The sequence below is a fragment of the Tinamus guttatus genome, unplaced genomic scaffold (genome assembly GCF_059628265.1).
Source record: "Tinamus guttatus ecotype Peru unplaced genomic scaffold, ASM5962826v1 Tinamus_guttatus_pri_ptg000314l, whole genome shotgun sequence".
Taxonomy (NCBI): domain Eukaryota; kingdom Metazoa; phylum Chordata; class Aves; order Tinamiformes; family Tinamidae; genus Tinamus; species Tinamus guttatus.
This window is the reverse complement of record NW_028288848.1, coordinates 5756711-5768819: the sequence shown is the minus strand read 5'-3', so window position 1 is coordinate 5768819 and position 12109 is coordinate 5756711. Positions and strand designations below refer to the sequence as shown.

The 12109-nt window shown below is 44.9% G+C and overlaps 1 protein-coding gene and 1 long non-coding RNA gene across 2 annotated transcripts in view; both read left to right on the top strand.

The window, feature by feature from the left end:
* Positions 1-12109, top strand: part of CNNM2 (cyclin and CBS domain divalent metal cation transport mediator 2) — a 112168-nt gene that overhangs the window by 17477 nt on the left and 82582 nt on the right. The window lies entirely within an intron of this gene.
* Positions 7856-9135, top strand: LOC148593964 (uncharacterized). Its single transcript, XR_015913605.1, has 2 exons — positions 7856-8192; positions 9011-9135. It is a non-coding gene; the product is annotated as an uncharacterized LOC148593964 (long non-coding RNA).

Genomic DNA, 12109 nt, shown 5'->3' with positions numbered 1-12109 from the left:
TAAAAACAAAGCCTACCACCAGCAACTCTGTTTGTGGATCAAGTGAGTGGTCCATTGATTGCTCATCTGGAGCAGTGTGATGGGTGCCTGTTTCTTAAAATAGCATGTGCTTTTTATAGATGTAAGTGACCAGACAGACTCTTGATTTGGAGCCTTTGGCAAATTCTGGTACCTACAGACTGCAAAATAGTGAGGATGCTCATGCTGGCCAGTAGGTAATCGGGAAGGGTGCACACAGATCTGAGTTTGGAAGAGACCAGTCTCTCATTTTGTAGTCTTACTAGTTTTGTTCACAAGCTTAACCTGGAATAGAGCTCCTTTAGTGCCATTTAGTAGATACAAAAATGACCCTATAAGAAACAATTGCTCTTGCTTGAATTTGAACTACCAAAATACAGAGATAATGTGTTTGGAGATAGCTCCTTTTTGTGTGTGTGTTTAGGGAATGTAGGCACTTTTCTTTCAAATTCAACTGTAAAATCCTTTTGACAACTGATAGAAATGGTGACCTTGAGACCAAATGTTGTAATGGAGCTGCTGTTTCTCTTAACCTTTTCTTTTAAGATGCTTTGCTTTTCCTCTGTTGGTTATCTGAGAAGCTGGCGGATGCGTAGCAGGTTTTAATCTCTGCTGATGATCCCTCTTGCCCCTGTTGGGACATGCCAGGAACTGATTTCTGTGTAACATGCTGGAAAAATTAGGAAGGAAGGAACAAATCTTAATTGAAAAGATGACTGACAGAAAACAATTAGTGTAGCCAGAACACTTAGTTCTTAGGAGCACAAATAGGAAAAGCATATAAAGAATTGTTTTGCTTATGATGTGTGTGATTTACTATCTGATAACATCCGTGTGAAATGTAAAGCTTGTAAAAGTCTGGATCAGACCAGCCTCGTTGCATGTCTTACAACTTCTAAATTACTGTGCTGAAGGGGCAAGACTAAACTCCTACGGGAACACGTGCTAAGGCTGTTTGGTACGTGTCTGTGGAGAAGGGTATTTTAAGCAGTTGGTGAATAGCTCTGTTGTGTCTGCAGTGTAATCATGATTTTGGTCAGTGGCCATAAACTTAAGGGCTGGCGCCTCCAGGCCGTCCTGGTAGGAGCCAGTGGGTTGTTGCACATTATGGAGTCTCTGTCTCGGGTATTGCGGAGTTGGCTTGGGTTATGCCGAGGAGGAGCCAGGGAAGAAGTGTGACCAGCTGGGAAGTCAGGAGGAGGGGAAACGACTTGAAAAAGATAGGGTCGGAGATGATGTCCTAGCTTTGAAAATCACGGTTATGTCCACATAACCCAACGGAAAAAGCAACATAAAGAAGTAAAAATAAAGAGAGTGGACTACATCTACGGGGAAAATGTGTGAGGCTTCCTTCCCCTCGCTGTAATGTGAGAGTCGCAATGCAGGATGCTTGGGTTCTCTGTTGAAGAGTGTGGAAATATTTTCTACTGTCTTCTTCCCCCCCACAAAGCAGGAGGAAAAATATACCCTCATCAGACCTCCACTGGGTGTGCAATTTAATAAAAGGGATTTAAAGAAGGCTTTAAAAGGAGGTTTATCCCTCCTGCCCTGCATCCCTTGCTATCTTGACATTTAACGTGGGTTAAAGAGGGTGCTGCTTGGCTCGGCCCGTTCGTGGAGATCACAGAAAGCGCTAGAACACTTGGGTTGCTTGCAATCCCTGGCACATCTTCTGTTATGTCCTTACGGTTATTGTAGCAGTGGGGGAGTTGTTAGTTTTCCAACTGCAGTTCCCAGTGAGGGTGTCTGCTCCGCGGTGCAGTCTCCTGCATGCTCAGTGTTAAAATAGTTCTATAGCTTTCAGGCATCTTGCATTTCAAATACGGGTGGAGCAACAAGTGCTGGCCTTTAAGGCAGGGGTTTCAAAGCTTTTTGATATCAAAGGCCATGTTGACAACTTGGCAAGCGCTTGTGGGCCCATGTGTGTGTTAGATCTTTAGGGTATGAGCTGATTTGCTGCAGGCGTTGGAAGGGATGTTTTGCATTGCTGAAATGTGTTGTCAGGTGTGTTGGGCCCTTCCTCTGCGGAGCGGTAGCTGGGATGGACCCTCCTTTCACACGTGCCTTGCCTCGCTTCCCTGCTGGCCACGGGCCTGCTGAACGGGCTCCTCCAGCTCGCCTCTCGCTGGCCAGGCCCTGCTGCTTAAAGCTGCTTTTGTGGGGAGGGCTGGCTCCTGTACCCTGGGCTGCAGCGTTTCGTGCTCGCCGCAATGCCAAGGCCGCCAATGGCAAACGGGAGCTTTTCTGGGGACACGGTAAAATCAACCAGTGAGTTGCAGAGCGGGCACGAAAAAGCTCAACTCGGAGCTGTTTCATAGCCCTCTTTCCAGTGTGGGAAGCTGGTAGGATTCTGAACACCCAGGGAAGCAGCCAGCTCTGGCAGGGCAGAGCTTGTCCGCCCTGGTCAAGGTCTCCGAGGTCTCGCCGGGTTACTCGCTCGCGGAGCGTTTGGAACGCCGGCGTGTGGGACGTCCGCTCGGCGCTTGCAACTCCCAACCTCGCTGGGCTGCTGCTCTGCCCTCTTGCAGAGGGAGCACCAAATTCACTAATTCCCTGCGGTATTTGAGCAAATGTGGATGACTTTTGAAAAATGTTACCAGTGCTTAATGAGCTGACTTTGCTGTTCATCTGTAAGGAGGGTTATTTTGCTTTTGCTGTGAGGCAAGGGAGGTCCGAAGGGCAGTGCTACAGCACAGTGTAGGAGGGTAAATACAGCATGCATAGATGTACAAAAGCTTTTTAAAACAGCGTCTCTGAGGCTGCAGGCTGCGTAGTGGTGGCAGTGAGGGGTGCAGGCAGGTTGGTGGTGCGAGGAGGCTGCAGCTTCGCTGAGCTCGGCCCCATGGCTGGTTCACCGGCCCCAAGGAGCGAAGCCGCCGTGGGCATGTCCGCTTTTAAATGCGGTCACAGGCTTTGGGCTGAGGTGGGAGCATGCTTTAAGAGCTCTGCTGTTTTGCATGAAAGGCTAAACAACAAATCTGCAGCAGTTCGGTGCAGGAGCCAGTTCTCCTAACTCCTGGTCATGTGCTTTCCCCACAAAGACCCTGTTTCTTCTTTTACTTAACTGAAGAATTCCATTAGATCAAAAGCTAGTTAAGGAAAATAGAGCCCCATGTGGTCCTGTGCGGTTACTTAGGCAAGGGCTATTTTTAGGAATCCCAGTTGAGTAAGCCCTGACTCTTGCTGCTGCTAAAATCCATGGAAGCAAAATTAAAACTTCCACCTTCATCTCAACCGCATGTAGGCCACTTGGCTCCAGCCATCTGGTAGTTGCATTTGTCCCTCCCCCAGCTCATTCCCTGCCTTGCGGGGATTTTTACCTTTCCAAGGGAGAGTTAATCAGTTTCTTGGGTGTGGGAGATTCAGAATAAAGTTGGTAGAAAGTAACTAGTTGTTCCTGCTGTGTGTGTGCCTGGGAGGACCATTATAAGGAGTTGCTAATGAGCTCATGCCCTCCAGTGCTAGGGTTTTGCTTAACACCACTCAACCGTTTCTCATCGCTCAACTGTTTCTCCGCGCTTGAGCTTCTGTGGCCAAGTTTTGTTGATCTCTAGAAGATGCTCACAGGCTGCTTCCCAGCTCCCAGGAGTGAGGAGCCCGGGTGTGCAGCATGGCCTCTGCCCAGCTCTTTCTCCTTGGTGCGGCTGAAGAATATGTTTTGCTCAATGTCTTGTATGCAGTCTTGCCTGGCCAGCCTGTGGGAGCATTTTCAGGTGGGATCATAAAGACAGATTGATCATAATCCCACTTTATCTCAAGATAGTTATAAGAATCCAGTGCCTCTCTATTTATTTATAATTTTTTTTCTCCTTATACATAAGTGTGTGGTAGTAGGCAAACTCCACGGTTTCATGTCCCTGCTAACAACAGAGAGCAGGGATGTCCTTGTGTGTGTGTGTTGTTTTTTTTTTTTTTTTTTTTTTTTTTTTTTTTTTTTTTTTCTTTCTCTCTGAATCAGAGCAGAAAGACAGTGGAGGGGGGAAGGGGAGGCATGGCCTTGTGGACAGGAGGAAAAATAAGTCTAAAGCCTGAAGCAGCTTTGGGAGCATGGCCTTGGGGAAGGCCTACTGAAGCTTTTGGAGATGAGTGGTGACCGAGAGGGTGGGAATACCAAGTGGATACAATCTTTGTTCCGATTCTTGCTGTGTTTGTATAAATGTCTTTTCTGTACTTTTCCATTAAAAAAATCATGAGAAAATTGCTCTGTCACGAGTGTTCCTGTAAAAGAATAAATTTGTAGGCCTGAATGTTTAGTCAAAGCCCTTAGCTCAGAAGTGACAGTGAAGAGTGTTGAGTCTGAAGACCCTCTATTCTGATCGAGTTATTTGTATGGTAAGCATGGGATAGTAGTTTTCTCCAGGTTGTGATCTCTGCTTGAAGAATCCTTTTTATATGGAAAAAAAGCACATCTCCCCCCCCACTCCCCCCCCCCCAAAAAAAAAAAAAAAAAAAAAAACCCACCCAAAGCCTTCTGAAATTCTGTGTCAGGACTAAAATTAGATGTGCTACCAGGCTGTGTGGAGAAGGCATGGCAGTATTCTGTGAAATATCTAAGGTCCATTTAAATGCAGAGCAAGTGACTGGTGACCTTTTAAGCTTGGTTGACAACAGCATGCTGAAGGGATCGGAGGTTGGTTAGGAATGATAATTGCTGGTATAAATACAATTAGATGTCTGAACATTTCTTAATGGCTTGGCTTTCTCTATTTACAGTTCTGACTTGGGTTTGGCCAGCAAAAGAGTGGCCTCACTGATAGGAATTGCATGTCTCCTCAGTTGGGCAGTTCTAGCTCTATCAGTGATGCTTGGAGAAGATGCAGGTTGCTTAGCCCGAAGTGATACCCTAAAAACATATTAGGAAAGCGTTAACCCTGAGACACTCATGGATTGAAACACCCTTGGCTATGGTCAGAATATGGCATGTGCACACACACACACACACACACTGTACTAGCAAATCTTCTGCGTGTGACTGTCTTAATGCAAAAAGGCTCAGCAATATCTAACTGTCAGGTAAGTGGCTGTTCTTCCACACATGCATGCATTTGGCTCCTTATTCCTTCCCCACCTACAGCTAACTGACCATCACAGCTATCTGCAGAGTTGGGACTTTGTGTGGAGCTCACTGCAGCCCTTGCTTCTGTAAAACTGTTCTACCTAAGCTCAGCTTTCTTCTGAGTATTTATTCAGAGAGACCAGAAAGGATGTGGTTACAGCTCCTCAAAGCTAGGATCTTTTTTCCATCTTGAAAATTGGGAGGCTTTACAGAATGACAGCCCAAGTAAATACTCCCAAATTCTTTGAAAAATATGTGGGACGGATGTGCTGAGCTGCCACTTATATGGACTGGGGATCAGAAACAGAATCGGGATTGAACTGCCACAAAGGTCGATTAACAGCGCAAAGCTATAGGGCTGGAAGCTAGGAATTTAGGTCTGACAATTTTAATCATTTTTCTTGTAGAAAAAAGCAAATTGAGGTAACATCTCGTTAGTGCAGAGTTTTCTTGCTGCAATTTAACCAAGGAATAAGACATTATCAAGCCACAGAATGAAATCAGTGGAATGTAATGTCCCACAGTGATAATCATAAACTAGCTGGCAAGATTCAGCATCAAGCACAGAGACTATAATTTTCTGAAACTTTGGAAGTAAGGTAAACGGAACAACTATAGCATTTTGTGCTTTTAGCTAGAGAAGAAAATGTGCATTATGATGCTCTTTGGTCTGTCAAACTAGTTTTGCAAATGTGCTTTTTGCCAAAACTCCCACATTCTGGGTAGCATTGCACTAAGTCTAGCTACCATGCAAATAAATGACTTCCTGAATTGTTGATTACCCGGTCGAATTTTCCCATCATTTTTATTAATCTTTGTCTCCAAACTAATTTTTAATACTAGCCTTGGGAATGGTTTTCACCTTATCCCATATTCCAAAAGGAAGTTATCCAGGGCATCATCTGTGGCACATATCTCTCTTTAAGAAAGATGCTAACTTTGAGTTAGAAGTTTTGCAAGAGACAAATGAGAAAACAGCATCTTTGAAGTGGTGCAGAATTAAATTCCAGTAGTGTTGGTAGCTGTTTGCTTCCGATGGGAGTTTGTTTCTGATAGAAATCCTCTGCGTGGTGTTGCCGTGCTGCATGCTGGCGTTCCAAAGCAGAATGCAAAAGCTGACAATATAAACACCTAGGAGCAACAGTGTTCGTGCAGTGTCCTATTTGCCTCCAGCTGAAATAAGTGGAGATGACGAGGCCACACAGTGTCTTTTAAGTGGCTAATAGCATGGCTTATTCCTACCTTGCTGTGGTCCCATGTTTCTCCTCTAAGGAAAGAGGGTGACTGGTGCTGTTAAGTGTCGAGGAGGAGCGTGACGAAGGCTGACAGAAAAAGGCCGCTAAGAAGTCGGCAAAGAGCAGCGCAGCAGCAGGGTTTGTGCTCTTGCATAAGCAGTTCACCACCTACTGCGGAAAGCATCTGTAGTTCTTGTTCCCCAATAGATGAGATAGTGCTAGCAGTGGGCAGGGAAGGCTCACTGCATCGAGAGCTGTAGCATGAGAAGAGATGGCCCCGCTTTGCTGCCAGCGCTAGCCAAGCTGCGCGGCGGGAGAGCTGACTCACCGCAACCTGTGCGACAGGCTGCTTCGGGGAGAGCACGCGGAAAACTGTGTCACTTGGGCCCAAGAGAGCTGTTTGAGTGCGGTAATGTATTAAAATTACATCAAAGGCTTTGGGAGATTTTAATGAGATCAGCCCCATATTTATTTTCATGTTTAGGAGCAGAAATAACTGTGAATAATGTCATGGAAATATTCTGGAATGAGGAGATGTAACAGCCAAGACTGTCTCTAGGCTGGTCAGAAGCGTCATTAATTCCAAACCAGCTCCTTCAATTTAGGACATGGGAGTTGTGGCTAAAGGATTTGGGCAGAGCAACCCCATGCCTAAGGCCCTAGAGGAAGGGCTGACACTGGGTGAGCATTTCAGGGTGCTCCCCACGCTAGCTCCCCTCTTCTGTCCCACATGCATCAGCAGCGTGGCCAGGTTCAGCATCATTTGGGTCAATCTCTATTGCTGGGGATATTCATTTGAAATGGGTTATAGCTGCTTTTCCCCCCCGAGTTTCTCCAGCAGAGGGTATTTGGGCCCTGTGCCCAGGGCCACAGCTCCCTCTTCCAAGCCAGCAGTGCAGTGGCTTGCGTCTGCCCTGGAGAGAAGCACGGTCTGACCCTTCTCAGCACAAGTTGCTCCTCAAAGGCTACTGGATAATTCAGTGGGATTGAACTCTTGGTCATTTCAAGTCCCTGAATTTTTTAAGGGTCCTTCAAGCTACAGGGAAACTGGCACTTTATTTGCTGCTTCTTGATGGTATCGGAGCCCAGTACCAGTTCACCCTCCTCTGTGTCTTCCCTCCGTCCCAAGCCCATTCCAGCTGCCAGCAAAGTGCTGGATTCTCCACCCGCAGGTGCCTGGGCATCGCAAGGGTGCTGCAGGAGGCCTGTTGCTGAAGTGGGGTTGTAGAGCAGGGCTTCCCGTATCCCCTTGCATTGCCGTGCTGTCAGGAGCATGCATGGCACCAGTAGGGCTGTGCATACTGTTCTTGTCTAGGCAAGAACTTAAATGTTTTTTCCAGATTTATATTTCTTCTGCTAGAAGAAAAATTAAAAGAAGTGGTTTTATTATTATTTTTAAGTGTTTGTTTGCTGTGCATTAAACTACGCTGGTCAGAGGTTTTTTGGAAGCAGGGTTGCTGCGTGTGCACGGCCCTGATAGAAGTGCACGTATCTAATCTGGCCATCAGCGTGCTGCAACTGTTGGTTTGTGGGCTGGAGAGATTATCTTTGTACGGCATTTCGGCGGAAGCAAAGGCTTTAGGCACTAAAGCACGGGCCCTGTTCCTGCCATTTCAGGGCAAAACATCAGCTTCCATTTGACTGGTTTGCAGATAGTGCCCAGGAGGGGCTTGGAAGCCATGGACTGAATTGGCAATGAATGCATTTTGCAAAATGTTTTCACCTCTCAGGGTTGGTTAAGATGACAGTGGCTTGCTGGGATGTGGAAGTGAGGCTGGAAGAGTCTGTTTTCATTTGGAAGCAAGGCAAGGAGACACGAGGAATAGAGACTTCTTAAAATAGGATCCACTTCTCCCTATTAGATGACTAAGCCAGAAGATGAAGTAAGGTTATTCCTTAGGCGTTATAAAGCCCTATTTTGTAAAAGGAGGTCAGTAATTTTTTTTTACCATATTTTTTTCCATTCTTTTGACTTTTAGACATAAACCTCTATAGTACTGGGAGTACTTTTTTTTTAAAATAATGCAATTCACTTGATTTTTAACAACAGCTTGGATAATTTACTTGCTTTTCCTGCCTCAATCTTGTATGCTTTTCTTCTTGCCTTCAGCCACACAGCGTTTGTCAAACTAACATTGTTTATTTTCTTCAGGGGGAAATATATTTGGAAACTCAAGGGGGGCACTGGAGAGTTGTCTGTAGAGAAAAAGACCTCTTATATAAAGAATAGCAAAATTCTGCACTTAATAAATAGTCACAGAATCACAGAATCACAGGATGGTTGAGGTTGGAAGGGACCTCTAGAGATCATCTAGTCCAACCCCCCTGCTCTAGCAGGGACACCTAGAGCACAGAGTATATAGTCCTTCAGGTCTCGTTGGTTTTTTTTTTGGGGGGGGGGTTATTTTCATATATTTTAAAATATATATTTTTAATGCCCAGCAGATGTATATATTTTAATGTAGCAGGACAAACTTTAAATGAATTGAACAGCAAAAGTTAATACAAAAATGCCCTTCTCGTGCTTAGTCCAAAGAGAGCCTATGTGCTTTTTTTGCCTCCAGCTCCCCGTCTCCACTGGAGCAGTTTCACTTTGAATAGATGAAGTTTAAAAGTCACGCAAAGCAATCCTTGTGATTATTCTCTCCTGTGTTTCATTAAAATTGTTTATGGATGACTGCTGTTTTTCTCCTTTGAACAGGTAAATAGTCTGGAAAATTGTTAACCAGATGGTAAGATTCAGTCTTCCTCCATGGTTGAAATCAGCAAACGGTCAGGAATACTTCAGGCTCATAAAGGTGATGTCAATAAAAGTCCTCACTTCAAGCACAGGTGTTTGTTCTTTTGGTGGTTGTTGTTTCTTCCCCCAGTTTATTCACTTCCAGTAAAACTGCCTAAACTTCTATAAAACCCAGGACAGGGCTGTAGACTTTGGACTTGTGAATATCTTTCAGCGTCGGCTGGCCCTGTGTAGGGGCAAGAGTGCCCCGTGTCTTCAGGATCCGTGGTTGAGTTGTGCATCTGAACTGGTGTTCCCTAAGCCATCCTCTGGTCCCATCCCTTCTCCTGGGTGACTTCCCTGGGAGGAAGCTTGGCCCTGTGGAAGGTGGGAACAAGGCCTGGTCTCTTCCCGGCCTGGCCGGAGCCATCCTGAGGGGAGGGCAGTGGGTGCATGGGAGGGGTGGGTTGGGGATGGCCTTGTCCGCCAGGACCAGCTTGATTCTCTGTGGCCTCCACATGCTTCTGAGGGAACGTCTGTAACCTTCCATCAGTCACTTTAAAGGTCAGTTCCTCAGTGAACTTAATTCCATACTGGTGATCTTTTTTTAGGTCGATTCGGGCATGTTGTCTGTATATGAAGAAAGCACAAGAGCAACTCCCTGATCTTTTCCTCATGCAGCAAGTGATGTTTGATATTGTTCCTACTCTGCTTTAAAATGCCTGAAGTTGTGCTCTGCTTTGGTGGATCTTACAGAACTGCATCTCCGTATTGCCTGGGGGGAGGCTTTGCCATGCTGTCTGCTGCCTTTGGTAGAGTTGTTACTTCAACATATGAAGACTGAAAATTGAGCAGGCTCTGGCAGAGCAAATGAGGATGGCAAGTTGGGAGGCTCTTTGAAAAATGGCTTAGGTCCAAATCTGCAAGTCTCTAGGTACCTGATTCCCATTACTTTCAAGGTGAGTCATGCACCCTAATACTAAGTGGGGCTGCTGCTGCTAAGGAATTTCTGTGGAGTTGGTATTAGCCCAGGTCCTCATCTTGTATGTGGCCCCAAAGGAGAATTCCCGCTTAGTACTGGCTTGTCCTTACTTTGTCCTGTTCAAATGGAAACACTGTTAGGAAAAGACATTATACTTTGACCTTGAAAGATCACATTAATCTGCCTTAGACCAGAGAAGAAAGGTTTTCTGAATTCAGAAACACGTTGTCCTTTTGTGGCTCAAATTGAATGCGTAGTCTTGGGTATGTTTATTTGGGCTCCATAAAATAGAGCGTGAGGGTCATCTTCATCCTGAGCAGGCAGCATCACGTTTTTACAGAAAAAAAATTATAGGATGTGACTGCCTGAAGTGAGCAGCAGCTTCATTTTGCATGCCGGAGCAAATCAGCGTTCCTCCCATCTCTCTTCCTCTTGACAGGTAACCTGCCAAAGTAGTCAGTTACCTTGTAGGATGAAGATTCAAGGTTAGACAAATGGTACAGTGGGGTTAATAGTGTTTTTTTTTTTTTTCTCTCCCCCAGTAGCTCAAATTTTCCCTTTGGAAGTTCTGGCACATGATTTCAGGTGTCCTAAAATACACTGTGGGTTTAGAGTTTCACTAGGAGATTTCTAATTGCTCTTTTTCTCTTCCCTGTCATCCCAGACACCTCTTAAAAAAAAAAAAAAAAAAAAAAAAGGGGGGGGGGGAGGAGGGGGGACGTGGAAATGCAGCTTTTCTTAAAGGGTTTACAGTGCTCATGCAACAAGTTTGGCTCGAGTATGTTCCAGGGCCAACGACAAGAAGATCTATTCCATTATAGAGCATCTTTTCTAGAAATACTTCTACCTCTCAACCCAAGCATTTCTATCGCTTTCTAATGCTAACAGTACAGCATTATACCATTAGATCAATCATTAACTCTTTGAAGCTTGTTAGCACACCATTCCTAAAGGGGAGGAAACTCCCAGTTTGTTAGAATAAAGGAATAAGCAAGCGGCTGAACAAAACCCAATGTTAATTTTGAACAGAGATAACAACTGACTAGAGGCAATTACTGCATGTTTTGGAAGCCAACACATTTGCTGAGTGTTGTGAATGTGTAAGGGTTTTGACAAGTGACTTTTTGGTTGTTTCTGTCTCACGAAGTGCCAATATACCAGTAAAGGTTCCTGGTTTTTAGGGAGTGTTTGGAAGAACAGGTCACTGAGCGGGGAGGTTGAGCAGCTGGGAGAACATTTGAAGAATATCAGTCAATATCAGTCCATGAGGCTGTTCTAAAACCTGAGAAACTAACTTGGCCCTTGGTTTTGCTACCTGCCAACTTAGTTCCGTTTGTGCAGAATAGCTCTGCTGCTTTTACTTCAAAAGGATAAAAGTAGAAATACTCCCCTCAAACAACTTTTTGCTTTACTTGTAGTACACAGTGATTCGACTCCTGCACCTAATGACTGAAAGGACCCAAGTCCTTGAAGAAAGGCATCATCTAAAATACTACCACATAAAACTTAAAGTTACAAGGTGGTGGAAGCTAAAAGCCAAAAGTTGGCCAATGGTCTTCAAAGCAATTCAGCAAAACTTCTAACTAGAAAATACTTGGATAAATGGTCACAATGTCGTCATTGAAGCCCACTGCTGTTTAATTTGTAGTATTTAAATTAAAACTGTGTGTGTCAAAATGTTGGTAACTTCCAGTAACACCCATAATTATTGCATTGGGTTCCCCCCCAGAAGATATTTGCACAGCACAGAGGGTAGATTTTTGGAACTTTGGACAATGATGTCTCTCTCTACATCATTTGGACAATGATGTAGAGGAAATGCTGGACAAAAGTAGCTTCTCTTTTGATGTGTTGAACAATTGCTCTTGGATATGACTACCTTAAGGCTTCAGCCTTAATGATACATGCTTTATAAAGGGGTTAGGGTGGGCTTCAGGGCTTGCAGCTGTTTATGATCCTTTGACTTAAGCAGACCGACTGGAAAGGGGCAAACTGAGTCATGCAAGAGTTGTGCTTTATTTTGGAAAAAATCCATCCCTTGAAGGGATAGATTGCCAATCTTTAGGCAGTGTGCTGGCTACAAAACTGGTAGTGTTTAC